The sequence below is a fragment of the Caretta caretta genome, chromosome 6, assembly GCF_965140235.1.
Source record: "Caretta caretta isolate rCarCar2 chromosome 6, rCarCar1.hap1, whole genome shotgun sequence".
Taxonomy (NCBI): domain Eukaryota; kingdom Metazoa; phylum Chordata; order Testudines; family Cheloniidae; genus Caretta; species Caretta caretta.
In genome coordinates this window covers 39237204-39252132 of record NC_134211.1, presented here as the reverse complement: position 1 = coordinate 39252132, position 14929 = coordinate 39237204, and the positions used below count along the sequence as shown (strand labels likewise).

Here is a 14929-nt window from a genome sequence, read left to right as displayed (position 1 = left end):
TGGTGGATCACAAGGGACGTTTCACCAACATCAACGTGGGATGGCCGGGAAAGGTGCATGATGCTCGCATCTTCAGGAACTCTGGTCTGTTTCAAAAGCTGCAGGAAGGGACTTTATTCCCAGACCAGAAAATAACTGTTGGGGATGTTGAAATGCCTATATGTATCCTTGGGGACCCAGCCTACCCCTTAATGCCATGGCTCATGAAGCCGTACACAGGCAGCCTGGACAGTAGTCAGGAGCTGTTCAACTACAGGCTGAGCAAGTGCAGAATGGTGGTAGAATGTGCATTTGGACGTTTAAAGGCGCGCTGGCGCAGTTTACTGACTCACTTAGACCTCAGCGAAACCAATATTCCCACTGTTATTACTGCTTGCTGTGTGCTCCACAATATCTGTGAGAGTAAGGGGGAGACGTTTATGGCGGGGTGGGAGGTTGAGGCAAATCGCCTGGCTGCTGGTTACGCGCAGCCAGACACCAGGGCGGTTAGAAGAGCACAGGAGGGCGCGGTACGCATCAGAGAAGCTTTGAAAACCAGTTTCATGACTGGCCAGGCTACACTGTGAAAGTTCTCTTTGTTTCTCCTTGATGAAACCCCCCGCCCCTTGGTTCACTCTACTTCCCTGTAAGCTAACCACCCGCCCCTCCTCCCTTCAGTCACCGCTTGCAGAGGCAATAAAGTCATTGTTGCTTCACATTCATGCATTCTTTATTCATTCATCACACAAATAGGGGGATGACTACCAAGGTAGCCCAGGAGGGGTGGTGGAGGAGGGAAGGAAAATGCCACACAGCACTTTAAGCACAGCACTTTAAAAGTTTACAACTTTAAAATTTATTGAATGACAGCCTTCTTTTTTTTGGGCAATCCTCTGTGGTGGAGTGGCTGGTTGGCCGGAGGCCCCCCCACCGCGTTCTTGGGCGTCTGGGTGTGGAGGCTATGGAAATTGGGGAGGAGGGCGGTTGGTTACAGAGGGGCTGCAGTGGCAGTCTGTGCTCCAGCTGCCTTTGCTGCAGCTCAACCATTCACTGGAGCATACTGGTTTGGTCCTGCAGCAGCCTCAGCATTGAATCCTGCCTCCTCTCATCACGCTGCCGCCACATTTGAGCTTCAGCCCTGTCTTCAGCCCGCCACTTACTCTCTTCAGCCCGCCACCTCTCCTCCCGGTCATTTTGTGCTTTCCTGCACTCTGACATTATTTGCCTCCACGCATTCGTCTGTGCTCTGTCAGTGTGGGAGGACAGCATGAGCTCGGAGAACATTTCATCGCGAGTGCGTTTTTTTTTCTTTCTAAGCTTCACTAGCCTCTGGGAAGGAGAAGATCCTGTGATCATTGAAACACATGCAGCTGGTGGAGAAAAAGAAAGGGACAGCGGTATTTAAAAAGACACATTTTATAAAACAGTGGCTACACTCTTTCAGGGTAAACCTTGCTGTTAACATTACATACATAGCACATGTGCTTTCGTTACAAGGTCGCATTTTGCCTCCTCCCACCGCGTGACTACCCCCTCAACCTTCCCCCCTCCCTGTGGCTAACAGCGGGGAACATTTCTGTTTAGCCACAGGCAAAAAGCCCAGCAGGAATGGGCTCCTCTGAGTGTCCCCTGAAGAAAAGCACTCTATTTCAACCAGGTGACCATGAATTATATCTCACTCTCCTGAGGATAACACAGAGAGATAAAGAACGGATGTTGTTTGAATGCCAGCAAACATACACTGCAATGCTTTGTTCTACAATGATTCCCGAGTACGTGTTACTGGCCTGGAGTGGTAAAGTGTCCTACCATGAAGGACGCAATAAGGCTTCCCTCCCCAGAAACCTTTTGCAAAGGCTTTAGGACTACATCTAGGAGAACCGCAAATGCCAGGGCAAAGTAATCCTTTCACATGCTTGCTTTTAAACCATGTATAGTATTTTAAAAGGTACACTCACCAGAGGTCCCTTCTCCACCTGCTGGGTCCAGGAGGCAGCCTTGGGTGGGTTCGGGGCGTACTGGCTCCAGGTCTAGGGTGAGAAACAGTTCCTGGCTGTCGGGAAAACCGGTTTCTCCGCTTGCTTGCTGTGAGCTATCTACAACCTCCTCCTCATCATCATCTTCTTTGTCCCCAAAACCTGCTTCCGTATTGCTTCCATCTCCATTGAAGGAGTCAAACAACACGGCTGGGGTAGTGGTGGCTGAACCCCCTAAAATGGCATGCAGCTCATCATAGAAGTGGCATGTTTGGGGCTCTGACCCAGAGCGGCTGTTCGCCTCTCTGGTTTTCTGGTAGGCTTGCCTCAGCTCCTTCAGTTTCACGCGGCACTGCTTCGGGTCCCTGTTATGGCCTCTGTCCTTCATGCCCTGGGAGATTTTGACAAAGGTTTTGGCATTTCGAAAACTGGAACGGAGTTCTGATAGCACGGATTCCTCTCCCCAAACAGCGATCAGATCCCGTACCTCCCGTTCGGTCCATGCTGGAGCTCTTTTGCGATTCTGGGACTCCATCATGGTCACCTGTGCTGATGAGCTCTGCATGGTCACCTGCAGCTTGCCACGCTGGCCAAACAGGAAATGAGATTCAAAAGTTCGCGGTTCTTTTCCTGTCTACCTGGCCAGTGCATCTGAGTTGAGAGTGCTGTCCAGAGCGGTCATAATGGAGCACTCTGGGATAGCTCCCCGAGGCCAATACCATCGAATTGTGTCCACAGTACCCCAAATTCGAGCCGGCAACGTCGATTTAAGCGCTAATCCACTTGTCAGGGGTGGAGTAAGGAAATCGATTTTAAGAGCCCTTTAAGTCGAAATAAAGGGCTTCATTGTGTGGACGGGTGCAGGTTTACATCGATTTAACGCTGCTAAATTCGACCTAAAGTCCTAGTGTAGACCAGGGCATAGAAAAAGCAATCCCAGGAATTACTCAGATGGTTAAAACTATGACATGTATTTGAAATTTACTGATTGTGAAACCTACATCTTTTGAGTGAGTTTCCTCATACAGCAGATTTCAAATCTCTAATTTAGTACTAGCGAGTTGGGACAGAATTTGGACTGATACTGTTAATATAGCAGATATTCTTGTCAAAGCCACAGTGGAAGCTGAAAACTGAACGAAGCAGAGAACTGACCTTTTTACTGAAGTTTAAAGACAATGATCAATATAAGCGTGAGATTAATACATACTGGTGGCTATGACAGCTGTTGGAAACCATGATGTTATGATATAAACATTACAATCTTCAAAATAATATTTATGATGCTAGTCTAAACCAGATGACATATTAGAGAAGCTTGCAGCATTGCTCTAATGGTTTTCACTGTGAATTATTATAGTCTGTTCAAAGATGCAACTTCTGCAAATAAGGGTTTATTGAGAACAACACTGCAATTCTTTTTAAAATGCAGTACATTTTTTTCTGCAATCTTCTATGTTGGATCAAGTTAAGCCTTTGTGCAACTAACTCTCAGCTATTATCTCATTTCTGCATCCATTTTATTATGGTAATGTATTCTATATCATGTATACAATTTTGTGAAATAAGTTAATATTTGTATTTTACAGTGAAACAGGATAACCGTAACCCTCTACATCTTCTAGAATCAGATCCAGTATCTGATTTTAATGTCAGCCTTAACCCAAATACAATTACCAATTTATACACAGATCTGATATCAGTTCATTTTCACACTTGCTATAATTATTCACTCCAGAATATTTAGTCTCAACCACAAATATTGTATCAAATATGTATTTCTACTAATATGAAAGAACCACCTTTCATATATATTCTAAATATAGACACCATAATTCCAGGCACTAAATATTTGCAATTACACCAACATGTTTTTTAAATTCCTTTCACACCCCACCTTTGAGAAAGTGTGTACACAGTGCACTGGAATGGAAGCGTTCATGACATATTTTCACTCCATGATATTTTTTTAGGTTACATGAATTTGATGATCTATACCACTGAGTAAAATTCCAGAACTAGTGCTTTGTATGTTAACTAGGGTGACCAGATATCCCATTTTGGGGGACTTTTTCTTATATAGGCGCCTTTTATCCCCCACCCACTGTCCTGTTTTTTCACAGTTGCTATCTGGTAACCCTAATGTTAACTACTGTAATTACTACCTGAGAATATTTGTAGCAAAGGTATCAATAAAATATAGTAAAATCCTATATAAAACAATTTAAGCCTCTATGTTTTGTACTTTTTAAATACACAGATTTAAAAAGACCAGAGATAGCAAGACAGGCAACATGCCATGGAGAAAAGAAAAACACTATTTCTGGCCATTTATTCCTGTGGTACTATAAATATTGTAAGTATTAATGTTGTTTGTTTATAACTGTTTTCAGTTGTTGTCCTGATTGTGGGATTCTGTTAATACTACAGTCTTGATCTGTTTATTCTAATTACTTCTCCTGTTCTCTTGCTAATCCTACAAATTAAAATGAATTTAAATAAAAAGGAGTATTTCCCAGAAATGTTAAGAAAAATGTGGGGCAAAATGAAATAGATGTCACTCTTGACAATGTCAAATATTTTGATGATCATTTCAAATTCTTTAAGCCTTTTGTGTTGTGAATAGGGATTTCCCAAAACATCAATGTAGTAATACCCTGAGATTGTATTTATTGCTAGAATTCGAGACCGCTATTCCCAAAAACAAACAGCACATGATAATCTAGAGCGTTGCATGCTTTTTTCTATATCATACAGGTGTTTTAGATATAGTGTAAATACTTGACAGGAAACCGGGGAACTGTCGTCCCACAGATCCTTATGTTCAGAAAATTATATGTTGTTGGGTTCTTTTGAATTCATACATAATCTTTCTCTGCATAGTTTTGTGGTATCATTAGAACAATACATCTACAAAGAATACCTTAGATGGAACATATCAAGTGAGGTCTCTTTAGCCTTTCATCAAGCATCATAAGATAACATCAGTCCATAAAGAGCTCTGACATGTTCCTCCAAGTTTTCAAAATTTTGCAGTTTAGACTTTCTTTTTTTTAAAGCCCCAGTCAAGATTTTTTTAAAGTAATGAATCAGGCAAATTCACAAAATATTTAATTGTGAAAAAGTTAATATTTAATAGAGAACATACTAAGACGACAGAGGAATAATACAAATAGTATTTACAGGGATTAAAGACATGGCAGAAAATAATACCGAGATTCACCTTTGAAAAATACAACATAATACACCTCAATAAAAATATTTCAAAGTACAGATATTTGATGAGGAAGAAACCTGGAATGCAGTCTTTCTGAAAGAAAGCTGGGGTCAAATCCTGCTTGTCTTTCTCTCACAAATTTCCCATTGGAATTAGTGGTTTTATAGATGATAGTGTATAGCAAATTAGACATTAGTTTGTATATGTTACAGAAGAAAAAAAAAAGGCCAACAATATTGGGAGGCCTCTGGAAAAGTCACATATCACACCTATGCAATGCCATTTGGACCGTGTTGGCTCTCTGAGACCTCTGGATGTTAATAATGGGATGGTCATTGTAGGTGTCTCAGTTAACTTGATGGCATAACCCTGGCAGATGACTTCAAGCACTTAGTTGTCTGTCTACTGATTAAAAAGAAAGCAGCAAGCATTCCCCCACTTAGCATTGATTGAATGGAAGAGGTTGCTTTCTCACAGAAGTTCTTCTAAGTAGCATGACTGCACCTCCCACCACAAACCTCAAAGGCCTGGGTTCTTTTTCTGGACAGTCTGAAGAAAGTCTGAAGAAAGTCCTTTATGGACTCCCCTGTTCCTTTGGGTTGGGACACGAAGGTGGCAGGGGGAGCATGACCAGACAGCCTCTGTGCACCCAGGGGAGGATACATAGGTCCTGCCCCTCCAGCTGGGCCCTTCTCTCACACCAACAGCCGTGTTAGTCTGAATTCACAAAAAGAAAAGGAGTATTTGTGGCACCTTAGAGACTAACCAATTTATTTGAGCATAAGCTTTCGTGAGCTACAGCTCACTTCATCAGATGCATCCGATGAAGTGAGCTGTAGTTCACGAAAGCTTATGCTCAAATAAATTGGTTAGTCTCTAAGGTGCCACAAGTACTCCTTTTCTCTCACACCCACATCAGTTAGCTCCCAGATGGCTTAAGTTGTTAAAGTTGCAGCCTGATTCAAACACATCTCTTGCATCTCGTCTTTCTTCCTGCATGTCCAGGACATTAGTGGTAGATCTGCCTATTCCTCCTCTACTAATTCTGTTCCATAGTCTGTGCCTTTTGTAATCAAAGTCCTGCATCTTCCTGGACTTTCTTTATTAAAACTGGTGAAAGAAAATCTTTTGGCATTGAAATTTTCTATTGTCCCTAGGTGCTGGAAGAACATGTTTTGTTTTTTTCCACAATATTGTCAAGAGCCTCTCCAAAGAGTTTTCCACATGAGAATTTTGCAGAGGTTAAGAACAGTTTTATGTAGTTATCTCCTTGCCCTAGACATAGTCACAAATATCTTCTTGCTGCTGTCTTGGATGAGATCTAGCTTAGTATTTCACTGGAAATATGGCTCACTCCTACAAGTTGCTGTGATCCAACAAATAATTTAAAAGTGCATGCTTAAATTTAAGCATACAAGTTGTCATTTTAAAACCAGTGGTACTACTCTCATGTTTAAAGTTAAGCATATGCTTATGTACTTTGCTGGATCAGGGCCAGCGTGTTCTGCATCCTGTAGGAGCCCATAAAAGAATCCTCCAGTAGGACACTGAAACTTGCTATTTGTGGCAAGTTTCAATGTCCTACCAAGTTATTCCAGGATTCTTGAGGCCACATAACATAATGGAGCTGGCAGACATTTGGAAGAGAATGAAAATTGCATTGATACTGCTGAGACTTTGAGAGTCCAACACAATGATACTTCTATTTGCCTGTTCCCTGATTTTCACCTGAATTGTACCCTCTCAAAACCAAAAAACACTAAAATTTTCAAAATATTTTCTTTAAGGAAAATGAATATTGCAGATCCTATCCCCTATCTGGGCCAAAACTTGCTCAAGTCATAATGTGAGTAGTCCCATTTAAGTCAATTTGGCTATTTGTGTAAGTAGCAAGATGAGAAGGATTTGGCTCCCTTAAGAAAAAAATAAATTTCCAATATTACCAGTGTCAGCACCTTTCATTCAATTCAGATGTACATTTTGAAAAAGGAAAAAATGTTGAGTACATATCAAGAGCAATATAAAACTTATTTTAAATACCTTAAGGAAATTTGTGAGTTTTGTTTTACAGTTACAAAACCCTGTGAGTTTAGCATTTTTTGTATACAAAAAAATACCAAAAAACAAAAAAACCTGTCCCAGCAGAATTTCAAATTATTTTGTTGTAGCACAAACTCATGGTTCTACAAGGCAAAACTTGGTCTCTGGTGATTGTTTAATAACATTCTCAAGTTCTCAAACTTTTGTGATCAAATCTAGATTTTTCAGAACACAGAGCATTAAAGACAATTCCATGTTTGGGAGCTTTTCCCCCCTCTCTTTAACATTTGAGTCAAGTAAAAAAGGGGATCATTTGACAAAATTAAAAAAATCAAATACTAGTGAGGAAAATAAGTCAAGGAGATATTTTTAAAAATATATTTTTTAAATAAATGCAAGGAAAATATTCTTGTTAATGGTGACCCAGAATTAGCAAATACCCTCAAATCAAATCCATAGGAAGAGTTCATTACAAACAGAATTGGGCCCCCAATGCATAAATATTAGGATCTAAAAACACTAAGAGGCTGAAGTTAAGATACCTTTTGTAGACTCTTTCAAATTTATTTTTCATAATTTTATGTGAAAGAAGGACCTGGTTTTAGGGATAGGGGGCAGGGGAAATCAGAGACTCTGTTCAGCTGACTGGATCTGTTACATTAATTTCTTAATATGCGAAGGAGTGGATAAACCCCTAACAGCAATGGGAAATTAGTTTCTTTATTCCTTCATTAAGATTGTGGGAGGGAAATTAATTTTCTACTCTTGTTTTCACAATTAATAGAATATATCTTTAATAAAGTGATGTGTAGTATATATATTATACACGCACTCTTATGGATTGAAAGAATTCTCTAAATTAATCCTAAACAGGTATCTTAGAGTTACTTTTTGCTTTTCATTTAGTGTTAAACTGATTTTGTGTGTTTGTTCTTTTTTCTGGTTCAGCCAAATACAATTTTTTAATAGAAGAAAATGCATCCAAAAGAAGGGTTTTCCAAACCTATATTGGCACAATTTGGTAAATGTTAATTTGGTAGTCTATTTGATCTACGAATATTCAGATGCTGACACTGCATGATCATTAGATCCATAGCTATATTTTTTCAGTTTCTATTTGTGTACAACACTAAACTAAACAAAAACAAAGAGCAAAGTCAAACACTCAGAAGATGTCAGTGAAGTTCCGCCGCCCCCTGCCACCCTTTTGGCATATGAATTGTGATAGTTGTGTCTTCCATTATATAGGAAGCTGATAAGAGAGCCAGGTATAGAACCTAGATCTCCTGGGTCCCAGTCTGGTGCATTAAACACCAGAGAAAATCCTCTCTCTTCTCTTTATTATTCAATGTCTGTCAGTGAGGCAGAGGTCCTGTAGTACAAAACATATGATCATGTATTTAAGAAGTATATCATAATGCATACTCAGGGGAGCCAAATTAAGGTTGTACATGCAACCTTAATTCCAGCATTTATTAACATTTGAGTGCTTGATTTTGCAGCCTTGACATTCTTTTAACTTAAGATTTTTAAATGTAATTTATGTTTTTAGGAAGCAAATTTAAAAAACAAATTCCATCATATGGAACTGTATTGATCCTGCATAGGTAATTAGCAGGATTGTGAGCCAGGAACTTTAGATCCACATCACTGATCTCTACCACTTGAGGGAAAGAACTACCTTTAGTAGACTATTATATTCCATGTGGACCAGCCACTAGAGAGGGATGGAACACACACACTTACAGAACTATTTCCTGGACAACAGAGGAATATTGTAAATCAGTAATCCTGGGTTCTCTTCCTGACTCTGTAGGGGCATGAAACTAGTGGCTTACAAATAGGGGTCTACTTAAATCACGCACAAATCACACATTTTTCATGGGTTGGTCGCAACATAAACAGCAAATTTTGTGCATGTGTTCATACTATGCCACCCTTCTGCGCTGTTGCTGGTAGCGGCAGTGCCCTCAGCTCTGAAGGCAGAGTGGAAAGTGGCAGCCGCTAGCCAGTCACCCAGCTCTGAAGGCAGCGCCGCCACCAGCAGCAGCCCAGAAAGGAGGCATTGCATGACATTGGCACCCTTACTTCTGTGTAGGTAAAAGTACACAGAAGACCAGATTTCACGGTCTGTGATGCATTTTTCATGGCTGCAAATTAGGGTTGCCAAGTGTCCAGTTTTCAACCGGAACACCAGGTCAAAAAGGCACTCTCCCCAGCCCAGTGAAAATGAGCCAGTGATTGAGAGTGGGGTAAAGCAAGCGAAGGAGGGAGGGAGGGAGGATCGAGTGAATGGGGCGGGGCCTCAGAGAAGGGGCGGGACAAGGGTGTTCAATTTTGTTCGGTCAGAAAGTTGGCACAAATTTGGTACGGCCCTACTTATAAACAGCATTGCTAAACCTATAGATACATTACATTCATTCTGAAAGGGAGTTAGGCTTATCATTGCAATTCTTAACTGACCTAGGAGCCCAAGTCTGATTATATTTCAAAGACTTAGGTACATGACTACATCAATTTTGAAAAAATAGACCTAGGCTCCTAAATCAGTTAGGCATTGCAACATTGAGAAGAGCAAAGCCTAAATAGTTAAAAATCTGAACGTTTGGCTACATAGATGAGACTTATAGACCTGGGTTCTAATCTTACCTCTGCGAGATGTTACCTGTTAAAACCTCTCAGTCACCTTATTTATAAAATTGGAAGAAATTACTTGCCTGAGTCCTAAGGTACTAGTACAATGCTTTGCTCAATAAGAAGAGCTTTGAAGTGCACAGAACTAATATTAGTCAATGGAAGAGCTGAAATTAGATCTCAGGTCTCCATCTGGCTCCAAATGGGCCAAACCAGAGTTCATGGAGTGGATGGCAGCTGCAGCTGCTGCAGTTGTCCCCCATCTCATGTCTTGCTTACAGTACTCTTGCTAATATATATCTGTAGTGAGGCGGTGTGGTGCCCCACCAACCTGCAGAGGGAAGAACCTCCCCGGACACCAAAGTGGGCGGAACCAGTGAATCCTGCACCCACCCCCCAGAGGTCAAGGCGCAGGACGGTAGTATAAAAGCCCAACCCCCGAGCTCACTTGGGCCACAGCTGCCGGAGAGGCCAGACACCTGTGGCCTGGCTCCGGCTTGGGAGACCCCGGCAATCCGTGGCCGACCCGAGGACTGGCCAAACCAGCCAATGCCCAGTGCTGACCGGTGCACGGAGGAGCTGCCAAGCCTACCTGTCGCCACCTACCCAGAGGAGCCCATGGTGCTGGAACCCTCCAAGGACACCACCCTGACCCAGGTACCCTACGAGGGGGAGTCTGGAAGTAGCCCGGGGGCAGCTGACCCTAGTCTGGCTGCAGCACTGCCAGAGCCAATGTCAGTGTGTTGCAGCCAGGATCCCCATTGACACAGCAGCAGGTCTTCTGCCGCTGCTTGGGCCCCGGGCTGGGAGGCAGTGGAGGGGGTGGGCCTGCGCCCCCCCTGCCACCCACCTTGCGGGTGGCAGTCTCCCCCCTCCCTGGTCGCTCAAAGCCAGGAGCCTGGGGTTTGCTGTTAAACTATTTGCTCAGTCCCTGCCAGAGGGCCTGAGCTTCTGAGTGTTTGTTTGCGGGCCCTGCCCTGATCCAGGGCCTGTGCTTATATTGTACTGCTTGCGGGGCCCTGCCTGAAGGTCTGGGCCATCCACAAGGCTTGTTACCCTGTCAAAGAAAGCTATCAGGTTAGTTTAACACAATTTGTTCTTGACAAATCCATGCTGACTGTTATTTATCACCTTATTAGCTTCTAGGTGTTTGCAAATTGATTGCTTAATTATTTGCTCCATTATCTTTCTGGGTACAGAAGTTAAGGTGACTGGTCTGTAATTCCCCGGGTTGTCCTTATTTCCCTTTTTATAGATGGGCACTATATTTGCCCTTTTCCAGTCTTCTGTAATCTCTCCCATCTTCCATGACTTCTCAAAGATCATTGCTAATCGCTCAGATATCTCCTCAGTCAGCTCCTGGAGTATTCTAGGATGCATTTCATCAGGCCCTAGTGATTTGAAGACATATAACTTGTCTAAGTAATTTTTAACTTGTTCTTTTCCTATTTTAGCCTCTTCTGATCCTACCTCATTTGCACTGGCATTCACTATGTTAGACGTCCAATCGCACCAGCCTTCATGGTGAAAACCAAAACAAAGAAATCATTAAGCAACTCTGCCATTTCCACATTTTCTGTTATTGTCTTTCCCCCCTCATTGAGTAACAGGCCTACTCTGTCCTTGGTCTTCCTCTTGCTTCTAGTATATTTGTAGAAGGTTTTCTTGTTTCCTTTTATGTCCCTAGCTAGTTTGATCTCGTTTTGTGCCTTGGTTTTTCTAATTTGTCCCTACATACTTCTGTTATTTGCTTATATTCATCCTTTGTAATTTGACCAAGTTTTCACTTTTGTAGGACTCTTTTTTTGAGTTTTAGATCATTGAAGATCTCCTGGTTAAGCCAGGGTGGTCTCTTGCTATACTTCCTATCTTTCCTACGTAGTGGGATAGTTTGCTCTTGTGCCTTTAATAATGTCTCTTTGAAAAACTACCAACTGTCTTCAGTTGTTTTTCCCCTTAGACTTCCTTCCCATGGGATATTACCTACCAATTCCCTGAGTTTGCTAAAGTCTCACTTCTTGAAATCCATTGTCTTTATTGTGCTGTTCTCCCTCCTACCATTCCTTAGAATTCTGAACTCTGCCATTTCATGATCGCTTTCACCCAAGTTGCCTTCCACTTTCAAATTCTCAGCCAGTTCTTCCCTATTTGTCAAAGTCATAATGATAATATTATGACTCCCTCTTACAAACTCCTTCTCTCAAACTCCCCTGTTTGCTCCCCTTGATTGCTTAGCCCCTGGCTTTTAAGGCCTTCCCTCCTAAGTCAGCCCTACCTCCTCATTAATCATGTGGGGGGGAGGGTGAGAAGAGTGATCACAAGGCTGATTGAGGATGAGCAAGGGAACAATGGCTCAAACTGTCCCCAAACACACAATCCCAATTGACCCTGTAACTGAAACAACCTGAAAGAAATAAAAAAAACACACACTCACCCCAAGGTTAGTACTCATACCTTGTTCATTCAGCAGGGGGATCTCCTTCGACCTCTCTCAAACTCCGCTGTTTGCAGTCCCCTGTTTGCTAGCTCTTTTAGCCTCTAGCTTTTAAGGCCTTTCCTCCTAGGTCAGCCCTATCCCCTTGTAAATCACACAGGGGAGGGTGATCACAAGGCTGATTGAGGCTGAACAAGGATGATCAAGGGAACAACAGCTCAAACTCTCCCCAAACACTGTTTATTATTAGTTCGTTTCTTTTTAGAAGCTGTGCACATCCATAAAAGCCACATCTCTGCCTCCCCTCCCTCCCATTTTCAGCTGCTTTACAGTGTTAAGGCAGCACACAGAGGACTCCCAAGGTGGTATAAAGCTGGCATAGCTCTATTCCATGGGGCCAAAGTGCCATGCCAACCCAGTCCTTGCACAGAGCAGTCTCTAAGGGGACTAGTCCATTAAACTTGCAGGAGCTTTGGCAATTGCTAGGAACCATGATTTTTAATCTGACAATGTTAGTGATATATGAGAAATCACAAAATATTTAGACAAAATTGTATTTAATTGTTCGTTGCCAAAAAAACACCCACAAATCTTCTCCCTGGATTATACAATGGGGGAGACTAAAGGAAACATGGTTGATATATGGTTTTAGAAAGTGAGCCAGCCATCTCCTTCTTATAGTCTCCACCTCCAGAGCATGTCTGTTCTCATAATGAAATTGTTCAAATTTTTTGCAAAGCAATTGACTGCAGTTACATCACTTTAAGGAAGACTTGGTATGAAATTAGATGTGAACCCATCATTGATTTAATTACTTGAAATAAAAAGACAGGGCTCTGCATCATCCAGGGAAAACATTTCAGAGTCCATTGCACAGCTGAGAATGATTTTTATTTATTTATTTAACATTTATATCACTGCAATATATGGATGGCAGAAAGGACTCTAACTGTTGAACTGACATTGGTTCATCTATTCATGAATTCAGAATTGAACCACTGGGATATACTTTTCTCCTGATACTCAAACTGAGTTCCTGTAACATATTAGCACAGTGTATCCAGAGATTTAATAAAGTTTTAAAATTAGTGTAATTAAAGAAATGGCAGACATTTACTCTTGAAAGGACTATAAACTTTTAAGGTAAGGTTATAAAAGAAATTCCTTCAAATGTACATTATGAACTGTCACATCCTAAACTAAATTACATGACTATGTCCAAAGTAACACCATTGACTTAATTTGCAGTTAGTTTGCATTGCATGAATTTAACAGAGTTCAGATTTTGACAGTCTCATCCTATCCTTCCTCCTAAAAATAACTTTAGATCGGGGTGGCCAACCTGAGCCTGAGAAGGAGCCAGAATTTATTAATGTACCTTGCCAAAGAGCCACAGTAATACATCAGCAGCACCCCATCAGCTCCTCCACCCCCCTGCTCCCAGCACCTCCCACCCACCCGCAGCCCCGCCGATCAGCGCCTCCCCCTCTCTCCCCGCACCTCCCCATCAGCTGTTTCGTGGCCTGCAGGAGGCTCTGGGGAGAGGAGTGAGGGCACTTCAGGCTCAGGGGAGGGGGTGGGAAGGGGTGAAGTAGGGGCAGAGCCAGGGGTTGAGCAGTGAGCACCCCGCGGCACACTGGAAAGTTGGCTCCTGTAGCTCCAGCCCCAGAGTCAGCACCTATGCAAGGAGCCACATATTAACTTCTGAAGAGCCGCATGTGGCTCCAGAGCCACAGGTCGGCCACCCCTGCTTTAGATGTTAAGTCATACTTCCAAAGGAAAAACTAAGATGCTGTTTGCAAACAGAACTGATAAGCTTTTCTCTGTATTTGCTATTGATGGCCTTCTAAAAAGTTAGTAGAAAATCTGATTTCTTGAGTCCATGTCATTAACCAAAGAGTACTATCCTTCAAGGCCTCCATACATGGATCACCTATCTGTAATCTGAAATCGGTATCAAAACTGTACAGTTTAACACCAACATGAGCCTTGATTCATGCTGACTCAAAGAAAAGTGTGCCACCTGCTGAACCTACCCACCACTTTCTGCTGCTGGGTTTCCCTGCTAAGTACTAACCAAGCTTGAAATTCAGTTTGAGATCAGCAGATACCACTGCTACTCTGGTTAGGGAGCAGAACATTTTTTAAATTACATTATTTTTGCATCTAACATACTGTAGACCTGCAAAGTCAACAAATGTGCAAAGCCTGTTGGCAAACTTGGCTGAGATTTCCTCCTAAATAATCTTGGATCAAAAGCTAGAAGAAGATAACCAATGAAAAAGGATCTATGAAGTTTGATTGGGTGGAGTGCTGATCTGGTCACACTTTGATATTACCAAACAGATACACAACAACAGCATGAAGAGTCTATTTGCCCATCTTTCTGGTGGATGTAAGATACTACAGGAGATGGCAGATTAAAAAACGCACAGGGAAAAATGTCAAAAAAACAAGAAGCAAAATCACCTCTGATCATTTACAGAACCACAATCTATACTCAATATATTAAGTATGTCTCAGAAATACATACTTACATTATGGTTCAATATAGCTGGTAAACCCTACCATCAATTCATTGGAATGACTGTTCTCTTTGCAAACTGCTGCCAAGAAATCTGCAAAATGAAACAGTATAAAGGAGTATAA

At 42.0% G+C, this 14929-nt stretch overlaps 1 protein-coding gene across 1 annotated transcript in view; it reads right to left on the bottom strand.

Annotated features, from left to right (window-relative positions):
- Positions 1-14929, bottom strand: part of CCDC73 (coiled-coil domain containing 73) — a 250798-nt gene that overhangs the window by 177894 nt on the left and 57975 nt on the right. Inside the window, exon 3 of the mRNA XM_048852773.2 lies at positions 14818-14898. The gene's annotated coding sequence lies outside the window, so the exon portion shown is untranslated. The remainder of the gene's footprint in view (positions 1-14817; positions 14899-14929) is intronic.